Source organism: Macaca fascicularis, chromosome 11 (assembly GCF_037993035.2).
Source record: "Macaca fascicularis isolate 582-1 chromosome 11, T2T-MFA8v1.1".
NCBI lineage: Eukaryota > Metazoa > Chordata > Mammalia > Primates > Cercopithecidae > Macaca > Macaca fascicularis.
In genome coordinates, this window is record NC_088385.1 from 8,274,293 (window position 1) to 8,282,896 (window position 8,604).

At 41.9% G+C, this 8,604-nt stretch overlaps 1 long non-coding RNA gene and 1 pseudogene across 1 annotated transcript in view; both read right to left on the reverse strand.

Moving 5' to 3' along the window:
• Positions 1–8,079, reverse strand: part of LOC141408018 (uncharacterized) — a 75,154-nt gene extending 67,075 nt beyond the window's left edge. Inside the window, exon 1 of the long non-coding RNA XR_012419951.1 lies at positions 7,667–8,079. This is a non-coding gene — a long non-coding RNA (uncharacterized lncRNA). The remainder of the gene's footprint in view (positions 1–7,666) is intronic.
• Positions 3,412–5,024, reverse strand: LOC135964409 (THUMP domain-containing protein 1-like; annotated as a pseudogene).
• Positions 8,080–8,604: the final 525 nt, after the last annotated feature.

Here is an 8,604-nt window from a genome sequence, read left to right on the forward strand (position 1 = left end):
GTATAAATAATTAAAAAATTAGTGAGCTTAATGAAATTAAGTACTGTATTTTTGTGCCTCATTTTGAAGCAAATTAACTGTAAAATATCTGAATGTATATATATCTATATATACAGTATATATGTACTGTGTATACAGTATACATGTGTATACAGATACATATACATATACAGTACACATGTATCTGTATATATACACGTATACTGTATATATAGACATATATATACGTGTGTATATATACCTATGTATATTATATATAGATATATCTGCATTAACTGCAATACTGAGCTATATCTGTATATATATATCTGAATGTATATATACACATATGTACATCTATATACATATATATACATCTGAATGTGTATGTGTGTATATATATACACAAAGCAAGAGATTTACTAAGAGGCTGAAAGAAAGAAAAAGTACAGAATACTAATCTTTAGGGAACAAATTTACTTTTATTTTTCTAAAAATATCAGAAACTATGAAAAACAAGCTTGATATTTGGCCATACCAAAAGCAAAATACAAGTAAAAATAACATTTGAAAACTATGTTTAACCTTAGAGAAACACATATTAAAATACAAAGCTTAACATTCTTTCCTCTATAAAGCAAAGCAAATTTTCTAAACCACAAGACTACAGTTTTTTTTTTTAAACTGACATAATTTTTTGAAAGAAAAAACTAAAGGGGGGCAAAAAGGCACTCGATTCCTACCCTGGAATCTCATCATTTACCAAATAACATGCTCAAATGTCAGTAAAAATAAATAGTTGATAAACCTGAAAACAAGTCTTTCAATGAGGATTTTATAGCTGGGAAAGAACAGCTTGTATAACAACCGAGCCTTACCAAATACAAATAAATATAAAAGCCAATTAAAAATAAACTATAAAATCAAAATCTTTTCACAGAGTAGCAGCTTTCACAAAGTGAAAACAACTCAGTTCCACAGAGCTGTATGTTCTGTAGGCAAACGGCCAATTTTATTCTGAGTCCTTTGGTCTTGTACTATCAAAAGAATCTTTGTCTTAGAGCAAGTCTACTGAAGAAGGCACCAAAATCCTATCCTCCCTATTTACCTAAACACTTTTAATAATCCTCTTATCAATCCTTTCAAGGTAACTACAACATTATTAAGAGTTAACACTCTAAAAATCTAAAGCTATGGAAGGAAGGTCCTGCCTATTCTCTTTGCCCCTCTCAAATCTTTCTAGTCTGGTTTACCAAGCAAAAGCACTAGCTAGGAGGGTACAAATTTATTCCTATGTTCACTAGCCATTAAATAAACATAGCCACCTGTGTGGGAAGCCTAACCTTTTTTGCTACTTTTTAAAATTTAAGAATAAGTCCATTTCCATAAGCTAACTTTACAGCCCCTCAATATTCTTAATCTGGACAGTTTACTTCACAGACTCTGTTGGTGTCTGTCTCTTCTAGCCTTTTTCAATTGTGTTACCGGAATAGTCCTTGAAAAAGCTTTCAAATTCAGGAAACCCCTGCAGGGAACCCTCATGGTATGTGAGTGTTAGCTTTAAGTTGAAGAAACTCCTATTTCACAGAAACCTAGAACTGTCTGACTAGGGCTGAGTTCACTCTCTTCCTTCAGAGACAAAATTTCAGGCTGAGCAAATTTAGACAAAGCTTTCCTCATCCGGTCATACACTAGCGCTGGGAAAAGGAGAGAAAATTCTATTTAATTTGATTTTGTGGTTCCTCCAGGTGGGTTATACAGCAAGATTTGAGAGTTGTACCCTTCATTCTGAAGTCCAAGTGGCTGCAAAAACATTTCAAGAGTTCCTCTGGCAAGGTGGCAAGTCAGTTTCCTTTTAGAACTAAGACTCTTGTCACTTGAGGAGGAAAAAAGTTTTTTTCTCCAGAACCTTTTAAAAACTTGTTCATTTGTTCATGTGACGAAAAATATCTGCTACACGGGCTAGTTTCTATAGCCATTCTTCATTTTTAAAGCACAGCACTCAGCAAAAGCTGGCTTACTGTTTTCTTGTAAGTACTCTGGCAATTCACCTTTGAACTCAAATATCCTGTACAGAGCTCTTCCTCTAATAAAGCCACTGGATGTGTATGGTGCAGATTTGTGTGCTGTTTGTCCAGGTTTTTGTTTTGGGTTTTTAAAAAAATATTTTTAAATAAATGGGTCGTTGATACAGGTAAGTATTATTCAGAACTTCGCTGTATCTCCAAGTTTTTGATAACAGCATCTCTGTGAAGAAAGCAGTGTTATAACGTCAACGTCAGGATTTTTTTGTCATTGTTAATGAGGCAAACTTATCATGGAGACAATCACCAACGGGGCACCAGGAGTACCGATGACAGACTCTGGTTATAAGATAGGATGACACAACATTATAGATTGGCCTTTGTCTCGGGAGGCTCCTAGCAATAGAGAAAGTTTTCTTTGAATTTCATCATTTATAAATCTTACAAATGCTACAACATGACAAATACTAGTGAAACCCGTTGACTCATCAACCTGGATAGAGAAGCTGCTGCTTTTCAGTTAATGACACAAAACCTTTTTAGCATCATATGAGATATCTTCAGTAATTCAACTTATTGAGAATAAAGTCTTTTCAATTTTGTACTACATCATGCCCCAGCATTTTAATTTTATTATTAGATTCTCACCAACCATGCAAATTTTTCTTTTCTAAGTTCTGCTACAAAATAATTTGCTTCCTAAACCTTTTGACTGAATGTGATTTTTGAACAAAAGCCTTACTGTTTTGATGTTCCAAAAGCCATTTAAAATAATAAATACTCTTTCTGGTCAAGTGGCTGTGATTTATAGTTACAACTGCAGTTTTGTAAGATTCATGCCACAGAAAATGCACAATGGGATAGGACAGCTTGGACCACGTCCATATAGAACGCTTGAGAAGTAGCTTTCTTTATAAAGACATAATAAAGAGAATTTCTTTGTGTCCCTTGTTGCACTCGTATACTGAAGTATCCTCAGAAGACTGAAATTCTTCATCACCAACCTTATCAGAAATGTCTGTAGCTCTATGCCTAAAACACCTAAAACAGGCCTCTTCTTTCTCACATCTTGCCTTCCAAAATTGTAGCAATGGACTGTCAGCTTGTTACACACAAATGTTAATAAAATATAAAAACAGACATAACCAAACAAGAAAATCACAATAGTTCACAAACTTCACTAAACAATTCACTTCTAACTTACATGATCCACATTTTTGCAATGTTTACAACAAAGTGGCAGGAGGAAAGCTGAGCTGTGGCATGTAAAAACTCCTTCCTTAGAATGAAAATTTCCCTCTGATTTTCTACTTCACAGTCAGTTTACTCCCAGAAGTCAGCTGGCACCGCAGAAGAGGAGCCTAGGAGAGGCCAACGTCCCCCTCCTCCCATCCTCCTCTCTGTGCAAAAGTAGCATATGGGTCTGACTATACATACTACCATATGGGGCGGAAAGATCCCTCACACAACTGTTAATAGGCTACAAAATCATTGTTCGCTACTGTGAGAACAGCATTATGCAGCACACAAATAAAAACCAGTATTTTTAGTCACAATTTTAGGTGGAACCCCAGCAACATCTTGTAGAACCCCAGTTGAGAAACCCACCTCCAACACCAAATGACTTCCTAGGAGAGGTCATTTCCATTTGATTTGGGTCCTTCTGTGACTTGACTTGCAAGTTCAGGTTTGGCTCCGCCCTCATTTACCAGCTGTGGATCAGACATCGGTTTTGTCTGCCCCAGCTCCTCGTTATTCTCTGGTATGACCTGCTGGTTGTTTTTTCCTTCTGCTGGGTTCTTTTGATCTGATTTGTCAACAGATTCTGATTTAGCTTCTTTCCCATTTCCCTGCTTTGGGTTAAATTTTGATGGATCCTTAGGGCTCTTCACCACCTCCTGGAGATTGTATTTTCCAAACATGTAATCTTTCAGAACACTCGGGCAACACACAGCTTTGATGATTTCTACTACCACTGTGTACTGTGGATTGGTGAGATGTACTTTATTTTCTGAGTTAAGGGTGCCCGCTATTCCTGTAATAAGAACAGAAAACCATGTAGCTGAGGAGGATACCATTAAGTTTGATAGATACAAAAAATCTTTCATCCCTGTTTCTCATTAAAACAAGATATATACTAATCCATTCTTCTAAGTGGACTTCAAATACTCTGAACCCTTGCAATAAATAAATACAAATGAAACCCTAAGACATTTAATAAAGTACTTTTCTCCAAAGAAAATTCAATTCTCAGTTAAAGATTTTATCCAACTACCAGCAAATCTCATATCCAACAAATTGAAATCAGTTAGATTTAATATTATTTTAAGAACATTTTAATATATTTGTCCTACACTCAAAAATGTAAGCCTTAAATGTTTAAAAAGAAAAAGTCCTTAAAAACAAGAACAAGTGGCCAGGTGTGGTGGCTCACACCTGTAATCCCAGCACTTTGGGAGGCCAAGGCAAGCAGATCATGAGGTCAGGAGATCGAGACCATCCTGGCTAACACAGTGAAACCCCGTCTCCACTAAAAATGCAAAAAAAAAATTAGCCAGGTGTGGTGGTGGGCGCCTGTAGAACCAGCTACTCGGGAGGCTGAGGCAGGAGAATGGCGTGAACCCGGGAGGTGGAGCTTGCAGTGAGTCGAAATCGCGCCACTGCACTCCAGCCTGGGGGACAGAGCGAGACTCTGTCTCAAAAAAAAAAAAAACAAAAAAAACCCAAGAACAAGTGTTTACCATTGAACGTCTATGGAAAATCACTAAACGCCTACGGAAAACCATACCTGCCAATTCTTTGATAACATCTTCTCTATTCATGTGACTGTTATTTTGAGATTTGTACACAATCTGAAATGTCCCTTTGTTTGGAGCTTTAAACCAGGGTTCCAGCCATGTTTCTGCACATGTTTTCATATCTTCTAATAAAGTGCCTGAGATGGGTTAACATTCATAGAATAACTGAAGTCTTCTTCTTCTTGGTTTTGTACATATCCTGGGGAATATGATGCACCACTTTCTCACAAAATTAGCCAGGTGTGAGGGCAGGCGCCTGTAATCCCAGCTACCTGGGAGGCTGAGGCAGGAGAATTGCTTGAACCCAGGAGGCGGAGGTTGCAGTGAGCTGAGATCACGTCACAGCACTCCAGACTGGGCCACAGAGTGAGACTGCGTCCCCCCCGCAAAAAAAAAGCTTGAACTCTAAAATGAATATTTACTGGCAATGACATAAGTTGACAGAAGAAGAAATTCTCATAATACATTTTAAATGAATCTACCTACTCATTTTTCTAACTAAGAGTAACGCCTTCACCAGATATCTCTGTGCCTGACACGACACTGTCCTTTTAGTGAGATTAGACCAAATACTTGTGGAATTAAAAACTCTTACTCTTGTTCTACTTAGGAACAAGGCACAGAAATATATTGTTCAATAATTTTGGCCAGGCATGGTGGCTCAGGCCTGTAATCCCAGTACTTTGGGAGGCAGAGGTGGGCGGATCTCTTGAGCCTAGGAATTTGAGACCATCCTGTGCAACATGGCCTGAGAACCTGTCTCTACAAAGAATTAGCTGAGCGTGTGGTGGCACACGCTGTAGTTGCAGCTACTCGGGGGCTGAGGCAGAAGGACGGCTTCAGCCCAGGAGGTGAAGGTTGCAAAATCAAGCCACTGCACTCCAGCCCCCAGCTTGGATGACAGAGCAAGACCATTTCTGCCAAGACCAGCTCGGCTGGGGAGACCCTAACCCAGCGGCGCTAGAGGAATTAAAGACTCACACACAGAAATATAGAGGTGTGAAGTGGGGAGCCCTGAACAGAGATTTACCCACATATTTATTAACAGCAAACCAGTCATTAGCATTGTTTCTATAGATATTAACTAAAAGTATCCCTTATGGGAAACGAAGGGATGGGCTGAATTAATTGCAACAGGAACATGCCCTTAAGACACAGATCGCTCATGCTTTTGTTGTGGCTTAAGAATGCCTTTAAGTGGTTTTCCACCCTTGGTGGACCAGGTCCTTGCCCTCATTCCCGTAAACCCACAACCTTCCAGCTTGGGCGTTAGGGCCATTATGGACATGTTACAGTGCTGCAGAGATTTTATTTATGGCCAGTTTTGGGGCCAGTTTATGGCCGGATTTTTGGGGGCTTGCTCCCAACATGTTTCCAAAAACAAAACAAAACAAAACAACAGAATTTGCTCAAAGTATCAGTGTAGACAGGACATGTACCTGTTGCTCAGTTTTCTGTCCCCCCGTGCCCAGTGGGATTCCCCATCAGGCACAGTAATAATTATACACATTTACAGAAACTTTATACCACTATGCACTTTATGTATATAAGGAACTCTCTAGCCAATCTTAAAAGTATTCTTTTTTATCAAGCTCAGCAGCATCAAGTAATGTGCCCATGTTCGAGTTCCCGAGCTAGTAAAGGATAAGCCTTGAATTCAAATTCCCTCTGTATTACCCTTCTTCATTTAGTCCCTCACTGTGCATGTGTGTAGTGGTCAGATAAGCCAATAATCTGATTTCCATTGAGACCGGCCCAATTAAAGTCTTAATAACAATGAGACTTTAGGTGTTATTGGTAAACAAGTTTTTACTTTCTTTTTTCTTTGAGACAGAGTCTCGCTCTTGTGGCCCAGGCTGGAGTGCAATGATGCAATCTCGGCTCACTGCAATCTCCGCCCCGCCAGGCTCAAGTGATTCTCCTGCCTCAGCCTCCCTAATAGCTGGGATTACAGGTGCGCGCCTATAAACTAGCCAGCTAATTTTTGTATTTTTGGTAGGGACGGGGTTTCACCATGTTGGCCAGGTTGGTCTTGAACGCCTGACCTCAAATGATCCACCCGCCTCGGCCTCCCAAAGCGCTGGGATTACAGGTGTGAGCCACTGTGTCCGGCCTAAAATGTATCTTAAGTGCAATAACTAGCATTAGTACTAAACGTATTATTTCAGAGATATTATTGCTGCAGGCAAACACATTATTACTGGCAACTTCACAAAGCTGTCGTGAGAAGTGTGTTTCTAAAGGAGCTTCAGCACACCGCCTGGCACTCAATGAACAATCAAGAAGCAGGAGCTAGGCCGGGAGAGCGGCTCACGCCTGTAATGCCAGCACTTTGGGAGGCAGAAGCGGGAGGATCGCCTGAGTCTAGGATTTGAGACCAGCCTGGGCAACATAGTGAGACCACCTATCTACAAAAATACAAAAATCAGGCAAGAGTGGTGGCGCACACCTGTGGTCCCAGCTACTATGGAGGGTGAGGGAGGAGGATCGCTTGAGCCCGGGAAGTCAAGGTTGCCCTGAGCTATGATATCCTCCGGCCTGGGCAACAGAGCGAGACTCTGTCTCAAAAATAAAATAAATAAAATAAAATGAAATAAAATAAATGAAATTAAATTTAAAAAGTAAGTGGGAGCTACTGTGATTAATGATGGAAAGAAAATGTTAAAGTACTTCAAGCACAAAACCGATCCCCCCGGAGTCTGCGAGCGCCAGGGGTAGGTGTGGAAACGCAGGCGAGGCCGCGCCCCTACAAGCTTCAGGCCAGAGACACAAGGCGCGTAAGCCTTCGCCCGCAGCCGGCCCTCCAGCCTTCCCTCCGCCCCTACCCCAAGGTCTGCCCGCCGCCCGCCCACCCAAGACCGGTACCTTTTCTGGCCCCTACATGTTGTCGTCTTAGTCGCTGAGCAGGCTGTAGGCCTCCACGCACTTGCACTCATTCATTCTGCAGATGATGAGGATGCCCTGTAGCCCGTGCTCCAGCTGCCGAGGCCCACCAGAGTCGCGGCGGAGTTCGCTTGGCCAGCACATACTGAGCTTGCCTTTCTCTTCTCGCCGCCAGGCTGAGTAGGCTGCTGGGCCGGGGCCGCCATGGTGCGCGCAAGCTGAAAGGAACGAGAAGGGTGTTTCTCCGCGACTGTTGGCGTCCTCACCTCTACCAGAATGGATGGTGACGTCAGACATAAGCAAAGGCCTCCCCTAGCCGGCCTCCAAGCCTCCTTCCGTGCTGCTCGGTTCCTAAAGCCCTGGTTAACCACCAGAGAGAGGCGTGGAGCGAGACCGGCACAAGCCCCGCCTTCTCCCCCACCCCCACCCCTGCCCCGCCTCTGCCGGATCCTGAATCCGGTAGGGCCAGCATAGCAACCATTCCGGAAGTGGTGGCAGTGGCTCTCTCTCCGGACCCTTGAAGCTGGCTCCATCGTCCTAGCTTCCTCCAGCCTCCCTGTATTTCTGGTTACCCAAAACGCTTCCAATAAATTCCATTTCAGCCTCAATTTTCTAGGCTATGTTTCTAGTTGACTTATAACAGAATGTTGGCTGGTGTTAAGTGTTTCACACTGCTTTCTCTGCGGTTTTTTTTTTTTTTTGAGATGGAGTCTCCCCCAGGCTGAAGTGCAGTGGCATGATCTCGGCTCACTGCAACCACCGCCTCCCCAGTGCAAGCGATTCTCCTGCCTCAGCCTCCCAGTAGGTGGGATTACAGGCGCATGCCACCACACCTGGCTAATTTTTGTATTTTTAGTAGAGACTGGGTTTCACCATATTGGCCAGGCTTGTTTTGAACCCCTGACCTCAGACGATCCACC